This window comes from Phyllobates terribilis, unplaced genomic scaffold (assembly GCF_046119375.1).
Source record: "Phyllobates terribilis strain yellow unplaced genomic scaffold, ASM4611937v1 Scaffold_4__5_contigs__length_816908805, whole genome shotgun sequence".
Classification (NCBI taxonomy): domain Eukaryota; kingdom Metazoa; phylum Chordata; class Amphibia; order Anura; family Dendrobatidae; genus Phyllobates; species Phyllobates terribilis.
This window is the reverse complement of record NW_027362764.1, coordinates 692,152,975-692,168,586: the sequence shown is the minus strand read 5'-3', so window position 1 is coordinate 692,168,586 and position 15,612 is coordinate 692,152,975. Positions and strand designations below refer to the sequence as shown.

The 15,612-nt window shown below is 53.3% G+C and overlaps 3 non-coding genes and 2 pseudogenes across 3 annotated transcripts; all 5 read right to left on the bottom strand.

The window, feature by feature from the left end:
• Positions 1-509: 509 nt before the first annotated feature.
• Positions 510-628, bottom strand: LOC141268002 (5S ribosomal RNA; annotated as a pseudogene).
• A 1,676-nt stretch (positions 629-2,304) lies between these two features.
• LOC141267273 (5S ribosomal RNA) lies at positions 2,305-2,423 on the bottom strand. Its single transcript, XR_012321281.1, has one exon. It is a non-coding gene; the product is annotated as a 5S ribosomal RNA (ribosomal RNA).
• Positions 2,424-8,462: 6,039 nt separating this feature from the next.
• LOC141267508 (5S ribosomal RNA) lies at positions 8,463-8,581 on the bottom strand (annotated as a pseudogene).
• Positions 8,582-10,287: 1,706 nt separating this feature from the next.
• On the bottom strand, positions 10,288-10,411 carry LOC141266704 (5S ribosomal RNA). Its single transcript, XR_012320732.1, has one exon. It is a non-coding gene; the product is annotated as a 5S ribosomal RNA (ribosomal RNA).
• A 3,841-nt stretch (positions 10,412-14,252) lies between these two features.
• LOC141266565 (5S ribosomal RNA) lies at positions 14,253-14,371 on the bottom strand. The gene has a single exon (XR_012320598.1). It is a non-coding gene; the product is annotated as a 5S ribosomal RNA (ribosomal RNA).
• Positions 14,372-15,612: the final 1,241 nt, after the last annotated feature.

Genomic DNA, 15,612 nt, shown 5'->3' with positions numbered 1-15,612 from the left:
GCTTCCGCTCCACGTTGGCGGTGCTGGTCCCACGCGTGTGACCTTGCCTTCGGGTTTCTGGGCCTGAGGACCTGAAATCCCCTGCCGGTCGGCTTCTGCTGCTGGGTAAGAGTTAGTCCCCACAGCCTCGGACGCCGGGTCCGGTAAGAAAGCTTCTCAGTCAGGGCGAGCTCTGCAGCTGCCAGCCCCTGACTCATAGTAGTATTGCTCCCACTGAGCTTCTGCTGTTTCTTCCTATGACTGTTTCTTGTCTCTGCTTCTTCTCTACTCCTAACCCTGCCTCAGCCCCGGGTTTATATAGGGGAAGTTCTTCCCCTCCCAAGACTGGGCAGGAGGTGTGGCATGCACAGGATCCCTGACCAAAGGACCTCCCACCTGCTCTCAGACATAACATTACATTACTGTGGAAACCAGACCCCTGGGGTGCCACATGTGCGCTTGTGAAAAAAGGAATGGAAAAAAGGCATAGAGGAGAGTGACCCCTGCTGGTGGAAGTAAGAAAAAGCAAAAGCCTACAGCACCTGGTATTCCCGGGCGGTCTCCCATCCAAGTACTAACCAGGCCCAACCCTGCTTATAATGCGAGATCAGACAAGATCAGGTGTGTTCAGGGTGGTGTGGCCATAGGCAGAGACAGGCCTCTCACTTGCTGCTTTTCTACTTTGACGTCCGGTTGCCAGCTGCCCTTTCCAGTGCTTAGTAAGACAAGGTGCTTTTGTGCTTTCCTTTCTCTTCACTTTTTTGCTGGCTCCTTAAAAAGGTCTTGTAGACAGAACGCCCCGCTCAGAGCCGCTGAGCTCACTGATCGCCTGCCGCGCTGTCGACGGAACGTCAGCGTCGCGGCCAATGCCACAGGCCGGGAGCAGCGGCGAGACTCACCGGTAGACCTGGGTAGGGTGAGTAGAGCGCGGTTAGTTGCTTTCTAATAGCCTGCAGCCGGGGATTAACTTTTAATGAAAGGGAGCAACCCTTTTGACTGTCTGCAGCGCGCCGTACCTAGGAAGCGCACACTCACACACAGCGAGTATGCACAAGTTGCTCGCACGAGACCACATTCCCTATTTGCACCTGCAGCTTTTCCGCCACCATGCGTCAGACTCTCCTGCCTCTCTTATTATTATTTCAGGGCCTTAGCAGGAACCACCCCCTCAATTCCCTCCCGCTCCTTCCTAGCACTGAGGTTAGCTCCTGGGCAGCTGTCTGATTGGGTTAGTTACACAAGCTTCTTTGAAGAAGAAGACGTTACTTCTGCTGGCCCTCGTTAGGCGGTCGCCCTCTAAAACCATCCCCTGGGCAGTTGCTGAAAGCCTGGCCCCTTCACAGCGCGAGATGCTTTTAACGCCATCATTTGCATACGGCCGGCTGCGGTGTCAATAAGCACTCCTAGCCGTGGCAAGGAGCTCGGTGTGAGGCCTGGTAGAGGCGGCGGGGTTGCGTCCTTATCTTAGAGGTCTTGGGAGGCTTGGGACTTCCAGCCTCTACTTTACGTAAGGTCGGTGTCCAGCAAGGCGCCACTCCATGCTAGCCGAGCTGCGCAAGATGGCAAAACGTCATCAAAATTGTGTACAATACCTGGTGTTCTCAGGAGGTGTCCCAACCAAGTATTTCCGAACCCATCTCTGCTTTGCTTCTGAGATGGGACGTATCCAAGGTGGTATGGCCAGTAGACGCTGCTTGGCCCATCGACCGGCCAGCCTTCCTCAGGCTTGCGTGGGGACGAGAACTCTGGCCGTTCTGGGGCGGTCTCCGAAGGACCGATGCATAGGCTGTGCCGTCCCTATAGGTGTTGTTTGTTGAGCAATGAAACACCTGCCGCATCAGATGTGTTTAAAAATGGCTCGGAGTAGGGTCTCCTGCAGGCTAAACCGTTCATCGCGGGGATGTGACAGAAAGAGCAAGCTGGACCAACAACTTGGGGTGGAGCGAAACGCCCAGGAGTGAATGAAGGAAGAGGGTGAGATGGTTGCGAGTGAATTTGAGCTGCTCTTCGGGGGGGTCGTGTGGCCTGCAAAGGTGTTTTGCTTGGGTTGTGTTGTAAACTGGCCTCCAGGTCAGCGGTGGTTGCCTCCAGTCATGCGGGAGTCGCTGGTCCTGTTGAAAAGAAGCCTAGTATTAAAAGTAAATAAGCAACAATGCTGGAGGCCCACGGTGATGAGAAGGATGCTGGTATTTTGCAAGGATTAAATAGCGCAAGAGAGAAAGCAAATGAAAAGAAGAAAGGAGCATGTTTGCGCTTGTGAAAAAAGGAATGGAAAAAAGGCATAGAGGAGAGTGACCCCTGCTTGTGGAAGAAAGAAAAAGCAAAAGTCTACAGCACCTGGTATTCCCAGGTGGTCTCCCATCCAAGTGCTAACCAGGTCCAACCCTGCTTAGATTCCAAGATCAGACGAGATCGGGTGTGTTCAGGGTGGTGTGGCCGTAGGCAGAGACAGGCCTCTCACTTGCTCCTTTTCTACTTTGACGTCCGGTTGCCGGCTGCCCTTTCCAGTGCTTAGTAAGACAAGGTGCTTTTGTGCTTTCCTTTCTCTTCACTTTTTTGCTGGCTCCTTAAAAAGGTCTTGTAGACAGAACGCCCCGCTCACAGCCGCTGAGCTCACTGATCGGCTGCCGCGCTGTCGACGGAACGTCAGCGTCGCGGCCAATGCCACAGGCCGGGAGCAGCGGCGAGACTCACCGGTAGACCTAGGTAGGGTGAGTAGAGCGCGGTTAGTTGCTTTCTAATAGCCTGCAGCCGGGGATTAACTTTTAATGAAAGGGAGCAACCCTTTTGACTGTCTGCAGCGCGCCGTACCTAGGAAGCGCACACTCACACACAGCGAGCATGCACAAGTTGCTCGCACGAGACCACATTCCCTATTTGCACCTGCAGCTTTTCCGCCACCATGCGTCAGACTCTCCTGCCTGTCTTATTATTATTTCAGGGCCTTAGCAGGAACCACCCCCTCAATTCCCTCCCGCTCCTTCCTAGCACTGAGGTTAGCTCCTGGGCAGCTGTCTGATTGGGTTAGTTACACAAGCTTCTTTGAAGAAGAAGACGTTACTTCTGCTGGCCCTCGTTAGGCGGTCGCCCTCTAAAACCATCCCCTGGGCAGCTGCTGAAAGCCTGGCCCCTTTGTAGCACCCTGAGGATTCGGCTGCTACAGGGGTATTGCACCTCAACCAGAGGTGTGATATTCCACTCCCGGGTAAGGATGGAGTGTGGAACTGAGCTCAGAAGGCTGCATGCACTACACACATCCCATTTCCGGAGGGCAGACCAACGGTACTCCCACTTAGAAATGTGCAGGTACGACCGAGTCTGTCCTTGGCTGGAGTGGGAGGGGGGTGGACCATCCCAGTAGTGTAGGGGCAGATAGGGGGAGCAGCCTGGGTAAGGTTAGGAGCTCATTGGGTGCTGGTCACCTGAGCTCACACATAGAGGGAGTATATAAGGTGGGCACCATCTAAGATCAGGGTCAGTCAGCCAGTCTTTGCAGAGGAAGAGAGCAGAAGAGCAGAGCAGCCCCAGGCCAAGAGAGAGAGAGAGGAGAAAGAAAGACCCAGAGGGGGAGAAAGAAGGAACTCTGAGAGCCCAAAATAAATCAAAGGGTGAAGAGTTGGCAACAGGGTACCGGATCCCAAGCTGGCAGAGGCTACAGCACACCTTAGCCAGGAACCGGAGGTCGTGGGCAGGATCGATCTGCCACGATCACCCACTAAATCCACCCAGAAGGCAGACCAGGAATAGGGTCAGGGAACCCAGAGACAAGGGTTTACCACCAAGAGGCCCAAGGGAGCCGGACATAGGTGGATCCCTGGTGGGGAAGGCCAGAGACGAGGACAAGACAGAAAGGGAGCTCAGAACCACGCTCCGGAACTACTTGGGGGTTGGCCGAGTCCAGGACCTGGTGGACGCAGCACGGCTCGGGTGGTCACTCAAGGCCGGAGTGACCGGTACAAAAACAGCAGTAAGTAAACAAACCCTGAACTGCACAGCCCGACTCTGACTCTCATTACCATCCTCACTGCACCTCCACAACCACCATCCTCTGCACCTGACCCCCTGAGGCTATACCCCTCCCGTTGGGGGTTATACTACCTGGGCTGCACAAACACCATCAGCCTCAGCGGACCCTGCTGCAGCGGCGGCCGAAGTGACCGCAATTCAACGGGTGGCGTAGTCGACATAAAGAACTTTAGTAACATCAGTAAGGACTGCCACACACTGAGCTTGACACCCTGGGCACGGACCGGGTCACAGCCACTCGGAGACTACAACCCCCATCTGATCCGGCTCCGGGTATCCCCAACAACACTGGCCCAGGGGGCGCGTCAACTTTGGCGTAGTCGGCAGGATAACGTGCCCGCAACACCCGGGTACTGCGTGCCTGAAGAAAAGAACAAGTTTACCTCAAAAAGAAGTCTCCCGCCGGTCCCGGAGGGTCCCCGCCATCGGACTCCATCACAGATCGATTCCCGCCGGTTGTCCGCTATTAACAGCTTTTTCCCGCCATCTGCAGAGTTTCCCGCCACTGGGAGACGATTCCCGCCATTTCCGAAGATTTCCCGCCTTGGAAGAGCGGACGCCATTATGGGCGTGCCAGAGGGTGGCAAGAGGCCGCCTCCCATCGTGGGCCAGGACCGAAAATGGCGCCAAAAGTGGAAACCGCCCCCACCAACAGAGACTGTGATGCTAGAGGTGTCTGTCAGCGTGAAAGAACTGCCCCTGGAGCTGACAATCACCAAGTGGCCCCGGGACCGCCCTCGAAGTGGGAGGACTGAGAACAAGAGAACAAAGATGGGTGTCGCCTGGAGCAGTCTGGAGAGAGCGCACCCGGAGACAAGAAGCCTGGAGCAGAGTCCAGAAAGAGCCTACCCGGAGATGGAGGGAGAGCCAGGCAGCACCGACCCAGTGGTCAGGAGCCTGATGCGGGCCGCCACTCCAGGCAGCACCGACCCAGTGGTCAGGAGCCTGTTGCCGGTCGCCACTCCAGAAGGCCTGCTGGAGACAACGGGAGGAGAGCAGAGCAGCACCGACCCGTTGGTCAGGAGCCTGCTAGAAGCAACGACCCCACTAGGCTTAGTGGAGGTCTTGGCACAGCTCCCCCGAGATCGGGAGTGTGCACAGACTGCGCTGGAGGGCCTCGCACGGAGGATGGCCCGGGTGCAGCGAGAGACGTTAGCAGAATGGAGCCGTGAGATGGCCCAGCAGACAAGAACCCGTCAGCGGAGCACGCCACCCGAGACGAGGAGACAGACCGCCTCTGAGGATGGCGCAGGAGGACTGAAGGCCGGAGACGGCGCCGAGAAGGGAGCCGAACGAATGGAGGCAGGTAAAGGGGACGTCTATACCCCGAGCCGGGAAACCGCGTGCCTGCCCCAGCTCCCCGTCGCAGAGCCCGAAGTATCCCCTGCCGTGCCCGTCGCTGCAACGTCACCGCCGCAGACTAGGCCTCAAACGGAAGCCGCGACCCCTGTGACGTCACACGCTTCGACCCCGAGCGTGACCAAGCAGGAAGTACCATCGGCCTGGTCGCAAGGCCTAGTACCCCCGGGCGACGCAATACCAACAGCGCCCCCTACCTCCGCGGAGCTCCCGGCCTGGTCGCAGGGCCAAGTAACACAGGGCGCCGCCGTTCTTACGGTGCCCTTTACTTTCAAGGTGCCCCAAGCCTGGTCGCAAGGCCTGGTCGACCCGGGCGCCGCTACCATCAACGCGCCCTCAACATCTAGAGTGCCGCACCTGGGTGAAAATCTATTTGCCCAGCATACGTGCCCGGACGGGTCTGAAACTGAAACTGTCCACAAAGAAAGAGCAGGAGGACGCCGTCGTTGAGTACGGTAGAGTAGAGACTGTATATAGTTGCCCGTCGGGGCACAGTGAACCGTTGCTGCTAATATAGTCCCCGTTGGGACCAGAGAACTGAACTGTTCCAGTGTGTCCCATTTCCCCACTGACCGAGGACTGAGAGCGGTCAATCCTCCCTAATACCTGGCCGAGGACTGAGAGCGGCCATATTCCCTTGTATATAGTTGCGCTTCCTAAGGCGCCCCCTACTGGTTTTATAGGAAAACCATTTTCTTAAAGAAACTGTTGCACTTTACCCGGTCACAAGTTGCACCGTGACCGGAGGTACCAGAAACAAGAATGTTTATATGAAAAGTTTATGCTGCTGATAATGTTTTATATGTTTTATATGTTTATGTTTATGAAAAAATTGTATGTTTTGGTGTTTTTTATATCTTACAGCCCGAGGACGTGCTGTGATTTACCAGGGGGGAATGTAGCACCCTGAGGATTCGGCTGCTACAGGGGTATTGCACCTCAACCAGAGGTGTGATATTCCACTCCCGGGTAAGGATGGAGTGTGGAACTGAGCTCAGAAGGCTGCATGCACTACACACATCCCATTTCCGGAGGGCAGACCAACGGTACTCCCACTTAGAAATGTGCAGGTACGACCGAGTCTGTCCTTGGCTGGAGTGGGAGGGGGGTGGACCATCCCAGTAGTGTAGGGGCAGATAGGGGGAGCAGCCTGGGTAAGGTTAGGAGCTCATTGGGTGCTGGTCACCTGAGCTCACACATAGAGGGAGTATATAAGGTGGGCACCATCTAAGATCAGGGTCAGTCAGCCAGTCTTTGCAGAGGAAGAGAGCAGAAGAGCAGAGCAGCCCCAGGCCAAGAGAGAGAGAGAGGAGAAAGAAAGACCCAGAGGGGGAGAAAGAAGGAACTCTGAGAGCCCAAAATAAATCAAAGGGTGAAGAGTTGGCAACAGGGTACCGGATCCCAAGCTGGCAGAGGCTACAGCACACCTTAGCCAGGAACCGGAGGTCGTGGGCAGGATCGATCTGCCACGATCACCCACTAAATCCACCCAGAAGGCAGACCAGGAATAGGGTCAGGGAACCCAGAGACAAGGGTTTACCACCAAGAGGCCCGAGGGAGCCGGACATAGGTGGATCCCTGGTGGGGAAGGCCAGAGACGAGGACAAGACAGAAAGGGAGCTCAGAACCACGCTCCGGAACTACTTGGGGGTTGGCCGAGTCCAGGACCTGGTGGACGCAGCACGGCTCGGGTGGTCACTCAAGGCCGGAGTGACCGGTACAAAAACAGCAGTAAGTAAACAAACCCTGAACTGCACAGCCCGACTCTGACTCTCTTTACCATCCTCACTGCACCTCCACAACCACCATCCTCTGCACCTTACCCCCTGAGGCTATACCCCACCCGTTGGGGGTTATACTACCTGGGCTGCACAAACACCATCAGCCTCAGCGGACCCTGCTGCAGCGGCGGCCGAAGTGACCGCAATTCAACGGGTGGCGTAGTCGACATAAAGAACTTTAGTAACATCAGTAAGGACTGCCACACACTGAGCTTGACACCCTGGGCACGGACCGGGTCACAGCCACTCGGAGACTACAACCCCCATCTGATCCGGCTCCGGGTATCCCCAACAACACTGGCCCAGGGGGCGCGTCACCTTCACAGCGCGAGATGCTTTTAACGCCATCATTTGCATACGGCCGGCTGCGGGGTCAATAAGCACTCCTAGCCGTGGCAAGGAGCTCGGTGTGAGGCCTGGTAGAGGCGGCGGGGTTGCGTCCTTATCTTAGAGGTCTTGGGGGGCTTGGGAGGCTTGGGACTTCCAGCCTCTACTTTACGTAAGGTCGGTGTCCAGCAAGGCGCCACTCCATGCTAGCCGAGCTGGGCAAGATGGCAAAACGTCATCAAAATTGTCTACAATACCTGGTGTTCTCAGGAGGTGTCCCAACCAAGTATTTCCGAACCCATCTCTGCTTTGCTTCCGAGATCGGACGTATCCAAGGTGGTATGGCCAGTAGACGCTGCTTGGCCCATCGCCCGGCCAGCCTTCCTCAGGCTCGCGTGGGGACGAGAACTCTGGCCGTTCTGGGGCGGTCTCCGAAGGACCGATGCATAGGCTGTGCCGTCCCTATAGGTGTTGTTTGTTGAGCAATGAAACACCTGCCGCATCAGATGTGTTTAAAAATGGCTCGGCGCAGGGTCTCCTGCAGGCTAAACCGTTCATCGCGGGGATGTGACAGAAAGAGCAAGCTGGACCCGCAACTTGGGGTGGAGCGAAACGCCCAGGAGTGAATGAAGGAAGAGGGTGAGATGGTTGCGAGTGAATTTGAGCTGCTCTTCGGGGGGGTCGTGTGGCCTGCAAAGGTGTTTTGCTTGGGTTGTGCTGTAAACTGGCCTCCAGGTCAGCGGTGGTTGCCTCCAGTCATGCGGGAGTCGCTGGTCCTGGTGAAAAGAAGCCTAGTATTAAAAGTAAATAAGCAACAATGCTGGAGGCCCACGGTGATGAGAAGGATGCTGGTATTTTGCAAGGATTAAATAGCGCAAGAGAGAAAGCAAATGAAAAGAAGAAAGGAGCATGTGTGCGCTTGTGAAAAAAGGAATGGAAAAAAGGCATAGAGGAGAGTGACCCCTGCTTGTGGAAGTAAGAAAAAGCAAAAGCCTACAGCACCTGGTATTCCCAGGCGGTCTCCCATCCAAGTACTAACCAGGCCCAACGCTGCTTAGATTCCAAGATCAGGCGAGATCGGGTGTGTTCAGGTTGGTGTGGCCGTAGGCAGAGACAAGCCTCTCACTTGCTGCTTTTCTACTTTGAGGTCCGGCTGCCAGCTGCCCCTTCCATTGCTTAGTGAGACAAGGTGCTTTTGTGCTTTCCTTTCTCTTCACTTTTTTGCTGGCTCCTTAAAAAGGTCTTGTAGACAGAACGCCCCGCTCACAGCCGCTGAGCTCACTGATCGGCTGCCGCGCTGTCGACGGAACGTCAGCGTCGCGGCCAATGCCACAGGCCGGGAGCAGCGGCGAGACTCACCGGTAGACCTGGGTAGGGTGAGTAGAGCGCGGTTAGTTGCTTTCTAATAGCCTGCAGCCGGGGATTAACTTTTAATGAAAGGGAGCAACCCTTTTGACTGTCTGCAGCGCGCCGTACCTAGGAAGCGCACACTCACACACAGCGAGCATGCACAAGTTGCTCGCACGAGACCACATTCCCTATTTGCACCTGCAGCTTTTCCGCCACCATGCGTCAGACTCTCCTGCCTCTCTTATTATTATTTCAGGGCCTTAGCAGGAACCACCCCCTCAATTCCCTCCCGCTCCTTCCTAGCACTGAGGTTAGCTCCTGGGCAGCTGTCTGATTGGGTTAGTTACACAAGCTTCTTTGAAGAAGAAGACGTTACTTCTGCTGGCCCTCGTTAGGCGGTCGCCCTCTAAAACCATCCCCTGGGCAGCTGCTGAAAGCCTGGCCCCTTCACAGCGCGAGATGCTTTTAACGCCATCATTTGCATACGGCCGGCTGCGGGGTCAATAAGCACTCCTAGCCGTGGCAAGGAGCTCGGTGTGAGGCCTGGTAGAGGCGGCGGGGTTGCGTCCTTATCTTAGAGGTCTTGGGGGGCTTGGGAGGCTTGGGACTTCCAGCCTCTACTTTACGTAAGGTCGGTGTCCAGCAAGGCGCCACTCAATGCTAGCCGAGCTGGGCAAGATGGCAAAACGTCATCAAAATTGTCTACAATACCTGGTGTTCTCAGGAGGTGTCCCAACCAAGTATTTCCGAACCCATCTCTGCTTTGCTTCCGAGATCGGACGTATCCAAGGTGGTATGGCCAGTAGACGCTGCTTGGCCCATCGCCCGGCCAGCCTTCCTCAGGCTCGCGTGGGGACGAGAACTCTGGCCGTTCTGGGGCGGTCTCCGAAGGACCGATGCATAGGCTGTGCCGTCCCTATAGGTGTTGTTTGTTGAGCAATGAAACACCTGCCGCATCAGATGTGTTTAAAAATGGCTCGGCGCAGGGTCTCCTGCAGGCTAAACCGTTCATCGCAGGGATGTGACAGAAAGAGCAAGCTGGACCCGCAGCTAGGGGTGGAGCGAAACGCCCAGGAGTGAATGAAGGAAGAGGGTGAGATGGTTGCGAGTGAATTTGAGCTGCTCTTCGGGGGGGTCGTGTGGCCTGCAAAGGTGTTTTGCTTGGGTTGTGCTGTAAACTGGCCTCCAGGTTACCGGTGGTTGCCTCCAGGTCAGCGGTGGTTGCCTCCAGTCATGCGGGAGTCGCTGGTCCTGGTGAAAAGAAGCCTAGTATTAAAAGTAAATAAGCAACAATGCTGGAGTCCCACGGTGATGAGAAGGATGCTGGTATTTTGCAAGGATTAAATAGCGCAAGAGAGAAAGCAAATGAAAAGAAGAAAGGAGCGTGTGTGCGCTTGTGAAAAAAGGAATGGAAAAAAGGCATAGAGGAGAGTGACCCCTGCTTGTGGAAGTAAGAAAAAGCAAAAGCCTACAGCACCTGGTATTCCCAGGCAGTCTCCTATCCAAGTACTAACCAGGCCAGGCCCAACCCTGCTTAGCTTCCGAGATCAGACGAGATCGGGCGTGTTCAGGGTGGTGTGGCCGTAGGCAGAGACAGGCCTCTCACTTGCTGCTTTTCTACTGTGACGTCCGGTTGCCGGCTGCCCTTTCCAGTGCTTAGTAAGACAAGGTGCTTTTGTGCTTTCCTTTCTCTTCACTTTTTTGCTGGCTCCTTAAAAAAGTCTTGTAGACAGAACGCCCCGCTCAGAGCCGCTGAGCTCACTGATCGGCTGCCGCGCTGTCGACGGAACGTCAGCGTCGCGGCCAATGCCACAGGCCGGGAGCAGCGGCGAGACTCACCGGTAGACCTGGGTAGGGTGAGTAGAGCGCGGTTAGTTGCCTTCTAATAGCCTGCAGCCGGGGATTAACTTTTAATGAAAGGGAGCAACCCTTTTGACTGTCTGCAGCGCGCCGTACCTAGGAAGCGCACACTCACACACAGCGAGCATGCACAAGTTGCTCGCACGAGACCACATTCCCTATTTGCTCCTGCAGCTTTTCCGCCACCATACGTCAGACTCTCCTGCCTCTCTTATTATTATTTCAGGGCCTTAGCAGGAACCACCCCCTCAATTCCCTCCCGCTCCTTCCTAGCACTGAGGTTAGCTCCTGGGCAGCTGTCTGATTGGGTTAGTTACACAAGCTTCTTTGAAGAAGAAGACGTTACTTCTGCTGGCCCTCGTTAGGCGGTCGCCCTCTAAAACCATCCCCTGGGCAGCTGCTGAAAGCCTGGCCCCTTCACAGCGCGAGATGCTTTTAACGCCATCATTTGCATACGGCCGGCTGCGGGGTCAATAAGCACTCCTAGCCGTGGCAAGGAGCTCGGTGTGAGGCCTGGTAGAGGCGGCGGGGTTGCGTCCTTATCATAGAATCATAGAATCATAGAATGGTAGAGTTGGAAGGGACCTCCTGGGTCATCTGGTCCAACTCCCTGCTCAAAGCAGGATTCACTAGATCATCTCAGACAGATGTCTGTCCAGCCTCTGTTTGAAGACGTCCATTGAAGGGGAACTCACCACCTCTCGTGGCAGCCTGTTCCACTCATTAATCACCCTAACTGTCAAAAAGTTTTTTCTAATATCTAATCTGTGTCTCCTCCCATTTAGTTTCATCCCATTGCTTCTAGTCTTTCCTTGTGCAAATGAGAATAAAGATGATCCTTCTACAATGTGACAGCCCTTGACATATTTGTAGACAGCTATTAAGTCTCCTCTCAGTCTTCTTTTTTGCAAGCTAAACATTCCCAAATCCTGCAACCGTTCCTCATAGGACATGGTTTGCAGACCAGTCACCATTCTGGTCGCTCTTCTCTGAACTTGCTCCAGTTTGTCTATGTCTTTTTTAAAATGTGGTGCCCAAAACTGTACACAGTATTCCAGATGAGGTCTGACCAAAGAGGAGTAAAGACCGATAATGACTTCACGTGATCTAGACTGTATGCTTCTGTTAATACATCCCAGAATTGTATTTGCCTTTTTTGCTGCTGCATCACACTGTTGACTCATGTTCAGTCTATGATCTATTAGTATACCTAAGTCTTTTTCACATGTACTGTTGCTTAGCTCTATTCCTCCCATTCTGTATATGCTTTTTTCATTTTTATTGCCCAGATGTAGTACTTTGCATTTTTCCCTGTTAAAAACCATTCTGTTGGTTGCTGCCCACTGCTCCAGTTTATTTAGGTCTTTTTGAATCCTCTCTCTCTCTCTTCTCTAGTATTAGCTATCCCTCCTAGCTTTGTGTCATCAGCAAATTTAATCAGTTTACCCTCAATTCCTTCATCTAAATCATTGATAAAGATGTTGAACAATACAGGTCCCAGGACGGAGCCCTGTGGTACCCCACTTGAGACATTCATCCAGCTGGATGTGAAGCCATTTACAACCACCCTTTGAGTCCGATCACTAAGCCAGTTATGAATCCACCTAACAGTTGCCTGGTCCATTGCATACTTGGTCATTTTGTCAATAAGGATGGTGTGAGATACTTTGTCAAATGCTTTGCTGAAGTCAAGATATACTATATCTACAGCATTTCCCTGATCCACCCAGTCAGTGATTCTGTCATAGAAGGAATTAAGTTAGTCTGACATGACTTGTTAGTTACAAACCCATGCTGACTCTGGTTAATCACTTCATTCTTATCCATGTACTTACATACATGTTGTTTAATAATTTGTTCAAAGATCTTTCCTGGTATAGAAGTCAGACTCACCGGCCTATAGTTCCCTGGGTCCACCTTCTTCCCCTTTTTGAAGATAGGAACAACATTTGCTCTTCTCCAGTCTTCTGGGACTTCTCCTGTTCTCCAAGAATTTTCAAAGATTATGGAGAGTGGTTCTAAAATTTCTTCTACGATCTCCTTCAGTACTCTGGGGTGTAATTCATCTGGACCTGGAGACTTGAACTCATTTATGTTAGCTAAATATTCCCTCACAAGCTTTCTGTTTACAGATAACTTGGATTCCTCTATTCCTTTAAAAGGACAGTGAAGATCAGTTGATGTTACATTTTCTTTCTGAGGGAAAACAGATGCAAAATAGGAATTAAAAAGTTCGGCCTTCTCAACATCCTCTCTTACCATTTCTCCATTTTCATCCTGTAAAAATCCTATAGCATCTTTGACTTTTCTTTTACTTTTGACATACCCCCAAAATCCTTTTTTATTGCTTTTGACATCTCTTGCAAGCCTTAATTCATTGTCAGCTTTAGCTAACCTGATACGTGCCCTGCAGGATCTGCAGACTGCATTATAATCTTCTTTAGATATGCCTCCATCTTTCCATTTAATAAACATTTCTTTCTTTCTTTTTAGCATGTGTTTAAGTTCTGTGTTCATCCATCCTGGTTTCCTTAAATGCTTCCCATTCTTCCTACTTTTCGGGATTGTTAACGATTGTGCTTTGAGAATCTCATTTTTAAAAATTTCCCATCCTTCCTGGACATTTTTGTCCTTAAGGACATCCAGCCATTGGATCCCTCCTATTCTCTTTCTGAGTCTCTTAGAGGTCTTGGGGGGCTTGGGAGGCTTGGGACTTCCAGCCTCTACTTTACGTAAGGTCGGTGTCCAGCAAGGCGCCACTCAATGCTAGCCGAGCTGGGCAAGATGGCAAAACGTCATCAAAATTGTCTACAATACCTGGTGTTCTCAGGAGGTGTCCCAACCAAGTATTTCCGAACCCATCTCTGCTTTGCTTCCGAGATCGGACGTATCCAAGGTGGTATGGCCAGTAGACGCTGCTTGGCCCATCGCCCGGCCAGCCTTCCTCAGGCTCGCGTGGGGACGAGAACTCTGGCCGTTCTGGGGCGGTCTCCGAAGGACCGATGCATAGGCTGTGCCGTCCCTATAGGTGTTGTTTGTTGAGCAATGAAACACCTGCCGCATCAGATGTGTTTAAAAATGGCTCGGCGCAGGGTCTCCTGCAGGCTAAACCGTTCATCGCGGGGATGTGACAGAAAGAGCAAGCTGGACCCGCAACTTGGGGTGGAGCGAAATGCCCAGGAGTGAATGAAGGAAGAGGGTGAGATGGTTGCGAGTGAATTGAGCTGCTCTTCGGGGGGGTTGTGTGGCCTGCAAAGGTGTTTTGCTTGGGTTGTGCTGTAAACTGGCCTCCAGGTTACCGGTGGTTGCCTCCAGGTCAGCGGTGGTTGCCTCCAGTCATGCGGGAGTCGCTGGTCCTGGTGAAAAGAAGCCTAGTATTAAAAGTAAATAAGCAACAATGCTGGAGGCCCACGGTGATGAGAAGGATGCTGGTATTTTGCAAGGATTAAATAGCGCAAGAGAGAAAGCAAATAAAAAGAAGAAAGGAGCATGTGTGCGCTTGTGAAAAAAGGAATGGAAAAAAGGCATAGAGGAGGGTGACCCCTGCTGGTGGAAGTAAGAAAAAGCAAAAGCCTACAGCACCTGGTATTCCCAGGTGGTCTCCCATCCAAGTACTAACCAGGCCCAACCCTGCTTATCTTCCAAGATCAGACAAGATCAGGCGTGTTCAGGGTGGTGTGGCCATAGGCAGAGACAGGCCTCTCACTTGCTGCTTTTCTACTTTGACGTCCTGGTGCCGGCTGCCCTTTCCAGTGCTTAGTAAGACAAGGTGCTTTTGTGCTTTCCTTTCTCTTCACTTTTTTGCTGGCTCCTTAAAAAGGTCTTGTAGACAGAACGCCCCGCTCAGAGCCGCTGAGCTCACTGATCGGCTGCCGCGCTGTCGACGGAACGTCAGCGTCGCGGCCAATGCCACAGGCCGGGAGCAGCGGCGAGACTCACCGGTAGACCTGGGTAGGGTGAGTAGAGCGCGGTTAGTTGCTTTCTAATAGCCTGCAGCCGGGGATTAACTTTTAATGAAAGGGAGCAACCCTTTTGACTGTCTGCAGCGCGCCGTACCTAGGAAGCGCACACTCACACACAGCGAGCATGCACAAGTTGCTCGCACGAGACCACATTCCCTATTTGCACCTGCAGCTTTTCCGCCACCATGCGTCAGACTCTCCTGCCTCTCTTATTATTATTTCAGGGCCTTAGCAGGAACCACCCCCTCAATTCCCTCCCGCTCCTTCCTAGCACTGAGGTTAGCTCCTGGGCAGCTGTCTGATTGGGTTAGTTACACAAGCTTCTTTGAAGAAGAAGACGTTACTTCTGCTGGCCCTCGTTAGGCGGTCGCCCTCTAAAACCATCCCCTGGGCAGCTGCTGAAAGCCTGGCCCCTTTGTAGCACCCTGAGGATTCGGCTGCTACAGGGGTATTGCACCTCAACCAGAGGTGTGATATTCCACTCCCGGGTAAGGATGGAGTGTGGAACTGAGCTCAGAAGGCTGCATGCACTACACACATCCCATTTCCGGAGGGCAGACCAACGGTACTCCCACTTAGAAATGTGCAGGTACGACCGAGTCTGTCCTTGGCTGGAGTGGGAGGGGGGTGGACCATCCCAGTAGTGTAGGGGCAGATAGGGGGAGCAGCCTGGGTAAGGTTAGGAGCTCATTGGGTGCTGGTCACCTGAGCTCACACATAGAGGGAGTATATAAGGTGGGCACCATCTAAGATCAGGGTCAGTCAGCCAGTCTTTGCAGAGGAAGAGAGCAGAAGAGCAGAGCAGCCCCAGGCCAAGAGAGAGAGAGAGGAGAAAGAAAGACCCAGAGGGGGAGAAAGAAGGAACTCTGAGAGCCCAAAATAAATCAAAGGGTGAAGAGTTGGCAACAGGGTACCGGATCCCAAGCTGGCAGAGGCTACAGCACACCTTAGCCAGGAACCGGAGGTCG